The following is a 12476-nucleotide window of genomic DNA, read 5'->3' on the forward strand; positions in this document are numbered from 1 at the left end:
AGACATTCTACTATGGACGAGTGGAACATCTCTACCGGGTCCACTGCAGCCGCCTCTTCAACTACCGGCAACGGTAGACGCGATAACCCATCAGCATTTCCATGCTGTTTGGAGCTTTTGTATTCGATGTCATATTGGTGTGCCCCAAGTAACACGGACCACCTCTGTAACCTTTGCGCTGTCATAGTGGAAACGGCCTTGTTAGGGTTGAATATGGACACCAACGGCTGGTGGTCTGTCAGTAATGTGAACTTCTTGCCCTGCAGGTAATAATTGAATTTCTTTATTCCCCACACAAGGCTGAGGGCCTCCCTATCTATCTGGGCGTAATTTCGCTCAGCGGAGGTCAATGATCGGGACGCAAATGCGACTGGCCTTTCCGAGCCATTTGGGAACCTGTGTGAAAGTACTGCTCCAATTCCATAAGGGGAAGCATCACAAGCTAGACGAAGAGGTAACGTTGGGTTGAAATGAGCCAACACTTCCTCAGAGGTAATCAACGCCTTGCTTCTGCGAAAGGCCTTTTTACAGTCCTCGCTCCACTTCCATGGCACTTCTTTCCGCAACAGAGCATTCAGCGGATGCAGCACCGTGGATAAATTTGGCAGAAACTTGTGATAATAATTAATCAACCCCAGAAACGATCTCAACTGTGATACGTTTTCCGGAGCGGGGGCCTTCACGACAGCTTCTATTTTGTCAGGCGACTTGTGTAGCCCCTCTTGGTCAATGACATGACCGCAGTACGAGATCCGTTTCTGGAAGAACTCACATTTCTGGCGATTAATTCGAAGGCCATATTCCTTCAACCTGGTGAGCACCCGTTTCAAATTTGTGAGGTGTTCCTCCTCGTCTTCTCCCGTAATCAGGATATCGTCCAAGTAACACTGCGTGCTTGGAATACCTTGTAAGACCTGCTCCATTGCCCTCTGCCAAATTGCTGGAGCCGAAGCTACTCCAAAAACCAGTCTATTATAACGATACAAGCCTCTGTGCGTGTTGATTGTGAGATACTGGCGCGACTCTTCCTCGACTTCCATTTGTAAGTATGCTTGTGCCAGGTCTATCTTGGTGAAGTGTTGCCCGCCAGACAATGAAGCAAAGATATCCTCAATCCGCGGAAGCGGGTATTGTACCGTGTGAAGCACCGGATTAACTGTGATCTTGAAGTCTCCGCAGATGCGGACCTTTCCCAGTCCCCCTGGCTTGCTACTTGATGAAGACTTCATGACGGGAACAATGGGCGTGGCCCACTCACTCCAGTCCACCTTGGAAAGTACCCCTGAACGTTCAAGCTCTTCCAGTTCTGCCTCCACAGCAGGTCGTATCGCGTAAGGTACCGATCTGGCTTTGAAAAATTTTGGGCTTGCATGTTCTGCAATCTTGATTTTTGCTTTAATTCCTCTCAGTGTTCCCAGTCCTTGCTGGAATACCTCTTTAGCTTCGTCCAATATTCTGGACAACCGTTCAGGTTTGACCTCTTCCTTTCCGGAATCTACCGTCATTGTGTTTAGCGAATGCCAGTCTATCTTTATTTTCCTGATCCATTCCCGTCCCAGAAGTGGTGGACCTCCCTCGGGCAGCACATACATGTCCATCCTTTGGTGATCTTTGTCCTTGTATCTCACCTTGACTTCTATCTTTCCGATGGGGTATACTTTGTGCCCCGTGTATGTCTGCAATACTATCTCCGTATCCCGTAGGGGAATATGTTTGAATAACTTTTTGTAATCATGCTTATTCATGACTGTCAACGCCGATCCGGTGTCCACTTCCATCTTCACTTGGACTTTTGCAATCTGTAGTGTGACCCAGATAGTTTGTCGGTCAGCTTCTTTACTCACATTGTGAATCCTCAGACTACCCAGTTCCTTGCTGTTGGAGTCTGCGTCTGAATTCTGTTTATCTGGACTCTTCCCAGTCACCTCATGTACCTGTCTGTACTTCTTCTGCGGTGACTTATTATTGCTGGTCATCTTTCCTGCCCGGCATACCTTAGCTATGTGGCCAAGCTTGCCACATTTCCTACATTCCTGGTTTTTAACCCAGCATTGGTTCTGGTCGTGTGTTGTCTTCCCACAACGATAACATTTCGTTGTACTCGAAGTCATTTGATCCACACTGAGTACCGCTGTCTTCCGCTGCATTTCCGCCGTGCCTCTCGCTGCGGCTTCGTGCGATGCTGCAATAAGGACAGCCTTATCAAGTGTAAGATCGTTCTCTTCGAGCAGTCGTTTTTGTGTTCCTTCCTTCGACATTCCGCACACGAACTTGTCTCTCAGTGCCTCTGGCAGATTTACCCCAAACTGGCAGTATCTTGCTAGCCTCCGCAGTTCAACCAGGTACTCCGCGTTGCTTTCCTCTTTTCGTTGCATTCTCACGTAAAATTTAGATCGTTCCGCTAACATCAGCGGTGCGGGGTTAAAATGATCCTTCAGGACAGCAACAATATTAGCGAAAGACTGATCTGCCGGTTTAGCTGGTGATAGAAGATGCTTCAATAACCCGTATGTTCTCGCACCCATTAAGTTTAGAGCTTTTTCATAATTTGCTAACTTATTGGCCGTACAATATATCTCGATGCGTTCTACATACGTGGGCCAATCTTCCACCTCGGCATCGAACCCGTTGATGTTACTACGCTTAGGCATCTTTACCTCTTCCTGAGAAACAACAATATTCTTTAACTTTTTCTTTTTTCTTTTTCCAAGATGGCGGTTTCCCGCGCTTATCTTCTTTCCCCGCCCACTTTCAAAATGGTGGTTCCCGCTTCTGTCTTCTTCCCCGCCTACTGGCGGCTTCCCGCGTTTCTTCCCCTGGCGGGAGGGGTAAGCTTTCCCTCGGGCGACGGCCGCTGGCTTTCGCGGTTCGCAGCCTGTGCGTCGGCTTCAGCGCGTTCCCTTCTCTCGGCAGGGCAACCGGCGCTGGGTACAACCCGTTGGCGGCGAACAGTTTCAGCCGCTGGGCTGGTTCTCGCTCGGCCTTCCTTGCTCGGGCTCTGTCTCTCCCGCTCGCTCGGGCTCCCAATCGCGCCTCCCAGCCCTCTCGCAGTCCGGTGCTTCCCTCCCCGGCTGCGGCTGAGTTCTCCGCGGTTTATTTATTTTATCTCTTCCCGCGCCCTACGATCCCGGTCGCCGCTTTTTGTGGCCCCGGTCGCTGCCGGCCTTTTTCGCCGGTCGCGGTCTAGCTGTCTCACGACGCCGTTGCGTCTCCCAGCCCGCTTGTACCGCGGCTTCCGTGCTCCACGCTGCCCTCGTCTCAGCGCCTTTGGGCCCGACTTCTGTCCGGCTCCTTTCCCCCCCCAACCGTGGTCGAGTTCACCGCCCTTCTCCTTCGTTGATTTTATTTATTTTCCCTTTACTCACAGTCACCATGGCCGACTTGCTTCTCGTGCTGCTCGGCTCAAGCACCACCGTGGCAGAAGGGACAATCCGTGCCTGTTGCTGATGGAAGGCTGCGTGTCTGAAGTCTTCCTTCTTTCTTGCTGTGCAGACTCGAGTTTTCTCTCAGCAGAACGACGAGGGCAGTTGCCTCTTCTCGACGCTTCGTTAACTGCTTCGGATGTATTGCTGCACGCAGGGTAAGATCGAACTCGTCGCCACTGTAAAGTCTGTGGGTTGTATAGCTAAGTAATACACAGACTACAAGAGTAACTTTAACAGGACTTTACTATTCGAAGGTCAGGGCGAATCTGCCCAATAAATCCTGACACCGCACTTATATACCGGTGTGGTCACCGTTGGTATTACAGTATACAGCAGCCAAGGCAAAGTAGTGCCACACATAAAATAGTTCTCTTAAAGGTGGACGGTTACATACAGTAGTTCTCTTAAAGGTAGAATAGTTACATACACTACAGAACTGATCTGCAAATGTAGCACCTCGTTACACCCCATTTTCAGAGTGCGATGGAGGTGAAAACCAGCCCAAGTCCTGAGGCTGGGATCAGTAACTGTGCCCCCTCCAACGAGCAGAGCATATCCCACACCACAAGCCCAATCCGTGAATAGATTTCATGTACAAACTTCACCTCACAGACTGGTCTAAACTAAATGCATCACTCCTGAATTCCACAGGAACTTGGAGATGTTCCATTGTTTTGTAACAAATTTTGTTCCAGTGAGAAAGTCAGAGTGCGGGCCTACACAGGGTCGGCTGAGTTCAATGATCATGTGAATGAGGTTCACTGGGTTTGTGCTTTCATCACTCCTCCACAAAAGTTATATATACAGTAAACTCTTTCGTATCCGGCACCTACGGGACTGGGATGGTGCCAGTTGATTGAAAATTCCGGATAACGGAGAGGTACACCTACCGAGGCAATTTATATATCGGCCAACCTCAGACCAGAAGGAGGTAATTCTGTGGGGGTGTTCCAAACTCAGGAGGAGAGGTGGGACACGGAGTGGCAATGGCCCAAGCTGGTTCTGTAAAAGCTGAAGGAGCAGAACCTGCTTATTCTGGCCCCACAAATATACAGTAAAACTTCCCTTTGGGTTCCTCTTTGGCTGGACGGCCAGCTGATACTGTGCGGGGAAGATTGCAGCGCCCACAGCGATGGCGGGAACAAGTGGTGAGTCATTCCCCACCATTTTCGGGACACTACTGCCCCGTTCCTTCTGGGGCGGAAGCCTCAAAAACTACTCCTGAATTTAGCCGGTGTTATTAAATAATTCCGGATGATTAAGTGCCATTTAAACAAGAGTTTACTGTACCTGTGTTAGACAAGGTACAGAAAAGAGCAGAGGAGATAAAAACTGTAGTTAGGTACATTGGAACAGGAGGAGGCCATTCAGCCCCTCGAGCCTGTTCCCCATTCAATGAGATCATGGCTGATTTGTATCATAATTCCATCCACTCGCCTTGGTTCCATAGCCCTTAATAGACTTGCCTAACAAAAACCTATCAATCTCAGTTTTGAAAATTTCAGTTGGCCTAGTCTCAACAGCTTTTTGGGGGGGAGTGTTCCAGATTTCCACTACCCTTTGTGTGAAGAACTGCTTCCTAACATCACCCCTGAACAGCCTGGCTCTAATATTAAGGTTATGCCCCCTTGTTCTGGACTCCCCCCACCAGAGAAAATCATCTCTCTGTATATACCTATCAACTCCTTTAATCATCTTAAACAACTCAGTTAGATCACCCCTTAATCTTCTATACTCGAGCCCAGTCTGTGCTCCCTGTCCTCAATGTAATGCTTTTAGCCCCGGTGAATCGGCACTGCATCCCCTCCAGAACCAATATACCTCACCTAAGGTTCGGTGCCCAGACCCGGTTAGTAAAAGATAAATTCAGAACAGGTATAGGAAGAACCTCTTAATTCAAAGAGTGCAAAATGTTTGGAACATTCTGCCCGGCAAAGGAATATTGGCAAGACCATTGGGGGCATTCAAAGTCTAATTTGATGCCCTAAGGGAGGGTTAGATACTAGAGGGATGGACTTCGATGGGAGAGTTAGATACTAGAGGGATGGGCTTCAATGGGAGAGTTAGATACTAGAGGGATGGGTTGCGATGGGAGGGTTAGATACTAGAGGGATGGGCTGCGAAGGGAGAGTTAGATACGAGAGGGATGGGCTTCGACGGGAGAGTTAGATACTAGAGGGATGGGCTTCGAAGGGAGAGTTAGATACGAGAGGGATGGGCTTCGAAGGGAGAGTTAGTGTACTAGAGGGATGGGCTTCGATGGGAGAGTTAGATACTAGAGGGATGGGCTTCGATGGGAGAGTTAGATACTAGAGGGAAGGGTTTCGATGGGAGAGTTAGAGGGATGGGCTTCGATGGGAGAGTTAGATACTAGAGGGATGGGTTTCGATGGGAGAGTTAGATACTAGAGGGATGGGCTTCGAAGGGAGAGTTAGTGTACTAGAGGGATGGGCTTCGATGGGAGAGTTAGATACTAGAGGGATGGGCTTCGATGGGAGGGTTAGATACTAGAGGGATGGGCTTCAATGGGAGAGTTAGGGGACTACAGGGATGGGCTGCGATGGGAGAGTTAGATACTAGAGGGATGGGCTTCGATGGGAGAGTTAGATACTAGAGGGATGGGCTTCGATGGGAGGGGGCTTCGATGGGTGAGTTAGTGTACTAGAGGGATGGGCTTCGATGGGAGAGTTAGGGTACTGCAGGGATGGGCTTCGATGGGAGAGTTAGATACTAAAGGGATGGGCTTCGATGGGAGAGTTAGGGGACTAGTGGGATGGGCTTCGATGGGAGAGTTAGATACTAAAGGGATGGGCTTCGATGGGAGAGTTAGGGGACTACAGGGATGGGCTGCGATGGGAGAGTTAGATACTAGAGGGATGGGCTTCGATGGGAGAGTTAGGGGACTAGTGGGATGGGCTTCGATGGGAGAGTTAGATACTAAAGGGATGGGCTTCGATGGGAGAGTTAGGGGACTACAGGGATGGGCTGCGATGGGAGAGTTAGATACTAGAGGGATGGGCTTCGATGGGAGTTAGATACTAGAGGGATGGGCTTCGATGGGAGGGGGCTTCGATGGGTGAGTTAGTGTACTAGAGGGATGGGCTTCGATGGGAGAGTTAGATACTAGAGGGATGGGCTTCAATGGGAGAGTTAGATACTAGAGGGATGGGCTTCGATGGGAGAGTTAGATACTAGAGGGATGGGCTTCGATGGGAGAGTTAGGGGACTGGAGGGATGGGCTTCGATGGGAGAGTTAGGGTACTAGTGGGATGGGCTTCAATGGGAGAGTTAGATACTAGAGGGATGGGCTTCGACGGGAGAGTTAGGGGACTAGAGGGATGGGCTTCGACGGGAGAGTTAGATACTAGAGGGATGGGTTTCGATGGGAGAGTTAGGGGACTACAGGGATGAGCTTCGATGGGAGAGTTAGATACTAGAGGGATGGGCTGTGATGAGATAGTTGGGGGACAAGAGGGATGGGCTTCGATGAGAGAGTTAGGGGACTAGTGGGATGGGCTTCGATGAGAGAGTTAGGGGACTAGTGGGACGGGCTTTGATGGGAGAGTTAGGGGACTAGAGGGATGGGCTTTGATGGGAGAGTTCGGGGACTAGAGGGATGGGCTTCGATGAGAGAGTTAGGGTACTGCAGGGATGGGCTTCGATGGGAGAGTTAGATACTAGAGGGATGGGCTTCGACGGGAGAGTTAGGGGACTAGAGGGATGGGCTTCGATGGGAGAGTTAGATACTAGAGGGATGGGCTTCGACGGGAGAGTTAGGGGACTAGAGGGATGGGCTTCGACGGGAGAGTTAGATACTAGAGGGAGGAGCTTCGAAGGGAGAGTTAGATACTAGAGGGATGGGCTGCGTTGGGAGAGTTAGATACTAGAGGGAGGAGCTTCGAAGGGAGAGTTAGATACGAGAGGGATGGGCTTCGATGGGAGAGTTAGGGGACAAGAGGGATGGGCTTCGATGGGAGAGTTGGGGGACTAGTGGGATGGGCTTTGATGGGAGAGTTAGATACTAGTGGGATGGGCGAGTTAGGGGACTAGAGGGATGGGCTTCGATGGGAGAGTTAGGGGACTAGTGGGATGGGCTGCGATGGGAGAGTTAGATACTAGAGGGATGGGCTTTGATGGGAGAGTTAGGGGACTAGTGGGATGGGCTGCCATTGGAGAGTTAGATATTATTGGGATGGGCTGCGATGGTAGAGTTAGACTAGAGGGATGGGCTTCGATGGGAGAGTTAGGGTACTAGTGGGATGGGCTTCGATGGGAGAGTTAGGGGACTAGAGGGATGGGCTTCGATGGGAGAGTTAGATACTAGATGGATGGGCTTCAATGGCAGAGTTAGGGGGCTCAAGGAATGGACTTCGATGGGAGAGTTAGGGTAATAGAGGGATGGGCTTCATTGGAGGGATAAGGGACTAGAGGAGTAATCATGGGGGACTTTAATCTACATATAGACTGGGCAAACCAAATTTGCAGTAATAGTGTGGAGGACGAGTTCATGGAATGTATGTAAGATAGTTTTCTGGATCAGTATGTTGAAGAACCAACTGGGGAACAGGCTATTTTAGATCTAGTATTGTGCAATGAGAAAGGGTTAATTAACAACCTTGTAGTAAAGGGGCCTTTAGGAAGAGTGACCATAATATGATAGAATTTTATATTGCATTTGAAAGTGACTTAGTTAAATCTGAAACTAGGGTCTTAAATCTAAACAAAGCAAACTACGTAAGTATGAGGGGCGAGTTGGCTAAGGTACATTGGGAAACTACATTAAAAGGTATGACAGTGGACAAGCAATGACTAGCATTAAAAGAATTAATACATAATTTACAACAAATATACATTGTCCTAAGGCACAAAAACTCCATAGGAAAAGTGCTCCAACCGTGGTTAACAAGAGAAGTTAAAGAAGTTAAAGTCTAACTGATGTATAGTTTCCTGTTTTCTCTCTCCCTCCTTTCTTAAATAGTGGGGTTAAAGTTGCCACCTTCCAATCCACAGGATTAGATCAAAGGAAGAGGCTTATAAAGTTGCCAAAAAGAGTAGTAAGCCTGAGGATTGGGAGGATTTTAGAATTCAGCAAAGGAAGACCAAGAAATTGATAAAGAAAGGGAAAATAGAATATATGAGAGTAAACTAGTGAGAGACATAAAAACAGACTGTAAAAGCTTCTATAGGCATGTAAAAAGGAAAAGATTAGCTGAAGTAAATGTGGGTCCCTTACAGGCTGAGACAGGAGAAATTATAATGGGGAATAAGAAAATGGCTGAGAAATTAAATAAATACTTTGCGTCTGTCTTCACGGAAGAAGATGCAAAAAAACTTTCCAGATATAGTGAAGAACCAAGGCTCTGGTGAAAATGAGGAACTGAAAGAAATTAGTGTTAGTAAAAAAATAGTACTGGAGAAATTAATGGGACTGAAAGCTAATAAATCCCCTGGACCTGATGGCCTGCATCCTAGGATTTTGAAAGAGGTGGCTATAGAGATAGTGGATGCATTGGTTGTCATTTTCCAAAATTCCATAGTTTCTCGAACGGTTCCTGCAGATTGGAAGGTGGCAACTTTAACCACACTATTTAAGAAAGGAGGCAGAGAGAAAACGGGAAACTATACACCAGTTAGCTTGACATCAGTAACAGGGAAAATGCTAGAATCTATTATTAAGGACTTGGTAACAGGGCACTTAGAAAATAATAATAGGATTGGGCAGAGTCAACACGACTTATAAGAGGGAAATCGTGTTTGACAAATCTGTTAGAGTTTTTTCAACTAGTGGGGTACCGCAAGGATCAGTGCTTGGGCCTCAGCTATTCAAAATCTACATCAATTATTTGGATGAGGGGACCAAATGTAATATATCCAAGTTTGTTGACGATACAAAGCTGGGTGGGAATGTAAGTTGTGAGGAGGATGCAAGGAGGCTTCAAGGGGATATAGACAGTCTAAGTGAGTGGGCAAGAACATGGCAAATGGAATATAATGTGGAGAAATGTGAAGTTATCCACTTTGGTAGGAAAAATAGAAAATCAGAGTATTTTTTAAATCGTGAGAGATTGGGAAATGTTGGTGTTCCTATAGACCTGGGTGTCCTTTTACACGAATCACTGAAAGTTAACATGCAGGTACAGCAAGCAATTAGGAAAGCAAATGGTATGTTGGCCTTTATTACAAGAGGATTCGAGTATAAGAGTAAAGGCATCTTACTACAATTATATAGGGCCCTGGTGAGACCACACCTGGAGTATTGTGTACAGTTTTGGTCTCCTTACCTAAGGAAGGATATACTTGCCATTGAGGGAGTGCAACGAAGGTTCACCAGACTGGTTCCTGGGATGGGGGGATTGTCCTATGAGGAGAGATCGAGTAGACTAGGCCTATATTCTTACAGGAATTTACAGGTTAGACGCAGGGAGGATGTTTCCCCTGGCTGGGGAGTCTAGGACCAGGGATCACAGTCTCAGTCGGCCATTGAGTCATAGAGCCATTCGGCCCATCGAGTCCGTGCCAGCTCTCTGTAGAGCAATCCAGTCAGTCCCATTCCCCCGCAGCCCTGCAAGTTTATTTCCCTCAAGTGTCTATCCAGTATCTCCTTGAAAACATTGAGTGTCTCCGCTTCCACCACTTCCGTCAGCAGCAAGTTCCAGATCCTCACCACTAGCTGCGTTAAAAAGTTTTTCCTCACATCCCCCCGTATCTCTTGCCTAAAACCTTAAATCTGTGTCCGAGTCTTTGTACCATCAACTAGTGGGAACAGCCTTTCCCCGTCTAGCCTATCCAAACCCATCATAATCTTATAAAGAAAGATTTGCATTTATATAGCGCCTTTCATGACCACCAGACGTCTCAGCGCTTTACAGTCAATGAAGTACTTTTGAAGTGGAGTTGCTGTTATAATGTGGGAAACTCGGCAGAAAATTCGCGCACAGCAAAACACCTCTATCAAATCACCCCTCAACCTCTTTTGCTCTAAAGAAAATAAATCCAGCTTCTCCAACCTGTCCTTGTAGCTAAGATCCCCCATCCCCGGAACCATTCTGGTGAATCTCCTTTGCACCCTCTCAAGGGCCTTCGCATCCTTCCTAAAGTGTGGTGACCAGAACTGGATGCAATACTCCAGTTGTGGCCTAACCAGCGCTTTATAAAGGTTCAGCATAACTTCTCTACTTTTGTACTCAATACCTCTATTTATGAAGCCCAAGATCCCATATCATTCTCTCAATATGTCCCACCACCTTCAGGGACCTATGCACATCAACTCCCAGGTCCCTCTGTCCCTGCACACTCTTTAAAACTGTGCCATTAAGTGTATATTGCCTCTCCCTGTTCCTCCTGCCAAAATGCATCACCTCACACTTCTCTGTATTAAATTCCATCTGCCACTTGTCTGCCCATTCTGCTAGCCTTTCTATGTCCTGTTGCAGTCGATTGGTATCATCACTGTTTGGTGTCACCGGTAAATTTAAAAATTCTACTCTGTATTCCAATATCCAGGTCATTTATATATATATCAAAAAAAGCAGTGGCCCCAGCACTGACCCTTGGGGAACACCACTGTCTACCATCCTCCAATTTGAAAAACAGCCATTTACCACAACTCGCTGTTTTCTGTCCTTAAGCCAATTCCTTATACAAGCTGCCACTGACCCACCTATTCCATGAGCCTCAATTTTGTTAACCAGTCTTCTATGTGGTACTTTGTCAAACGCCTTCCGAAAATCCATGTAGACAACATCCATTGTATTCCCTTCATCAATCCTCCCTGTTACTTCATCAAAAAATTCAATTAGATTAGTCAAACATGATCTGCCTTTTACAAATCCGTGTTGGCTCTCCTTAATTAGCTTAAGCCTCTCCAAGTGTTTTCTTTGATTATTGTTTCTAAAACTTTACCCACCACTGATGTTAAACTGACCAGCCTGTAGTTACTAGGATTGTCCTTGCACCCTTTCTTGAACAATGGGGTCACATTTGCCACTTTCCAATCCTCAGGCACCTCCCCCACATCTAGGGAAGATTGGTAAATTATGGCAAGCCCTTCTGCAATCTCCTCCCCCAATTCCCTTAGCAATCTGAGATGCAAGCCATCTGGACCAGGCGACTTATCCACTCTAAGCATACCCAGCCTTTCTAGTACACCCCGTCTATCAATTTTCACCCCTTCCATTGCTTCTACCTTGTCCACTTCTGCCGATATTTTGTCAGCATCCACCTCCTTAGTAAACACCGATACAAAGTACTCATTGAGTATTCTAACCTTGCCCTGCACCTCTAAGCATATATCACCTTCTTTGTCTCTAATAGGCCCCACCCCGCCTCTTGCTACCCGCTTACTGTTTACATGCTGGTAGAAGATTTTTGGGTTCCCTTTTATGTTAACCGCCATTCTACTCTCATATTCTCTCTTTGCCAATCTTATTTTCATCTTCACTTCCCCTCTCAACTTACTGTATTTGGTCTGGTTCTCCCTTGAAGAATTCACCTGACATGCATCATACACCCTCTTTTTTTGTTTCATCATCTTCTCTAACTCCCTCATCATCCAAGGAGCCCTTGCTTTAGTTCCCTTACCCTTCCCTCTTGTTGGAATGTACCTAGCCTGTACTTGGAACATCTCCTCCTTAAAGATCGCCCATTGTTCCGTTACAGTTTTTCCCATCAGTCTTTGGTTCCATTTTACCCTGGCTAGATCCTTTCGCATTCCACTGAAGTTAGCCCTATTCCAGTTTAGAAGTTCCATTCTAGCTAGTTCCTTGCTCCTCTCCATTGCTAATCTAAATCTTATGATACGATGATCACTCGTACCCAAGTGTTCTCCCAGACACTTGGTCGACCTGGCCCACCTCATTCCCCAGCACCAGATCCAGCAATGCCTCCTTCCTAGTTGGGCCAAGAACATACTGGTCAAGGAAATTCTCCTGAACCCATTTCAGAAATTCCTTCCCCTCCTTTCCCTTTACCCCAGCATTATCCCAATCGATATTTGGGTAATTAAAGTCCCCTAATATCACCACTCTATAGCTCTTGCATAGCTCTGCGATT

At 47.3% G+C, this 12476-nt stretch overlaps 1 protein-coding gene across 4 annotated transcripts in view; it reads right to left on the reverse strand.

Moving 5' to 3' along the window:
* Positions 1-12476, reverse strand: part of phex (phosphate regulating endopeptidase homolog, X-linked) — a 225177-nt gene that overhangs the window by 159426 nt on the left and 53275 nt on the right. The window contains exon 1 of one of the 4 annotated variants that reach the window (XM_086006142.1): positions 3853-3975. The exons of the other annotated variants lie outside the window; for them this stretch is intronic. The gene's annotated coding sequence lies outside the window, so the exon portion shown is untranslated. Of the gene's footprint in view, positions 1-3852; positions 3976-12476 lie in introns of those variants that run through there. 4 annotated transcript variants of the gene reach the window in all.

The sequence above is a fragment of the Somniosus microcephalus genome, chromosome 14 (genome assembly GCF_052327205.1).
Source record: "Somniosus microcephalus isolate GS21.2 chromosome 14, FLI_Smic_1.0, whole genome shotgun sequence".
Classification (NCBI taxonomy): Eukaryota; Metazoa; Chordata; class Chondrichthyes; order Squaliformes; family Somniosidae; genus Somniosus; species Somniosus microcephalus.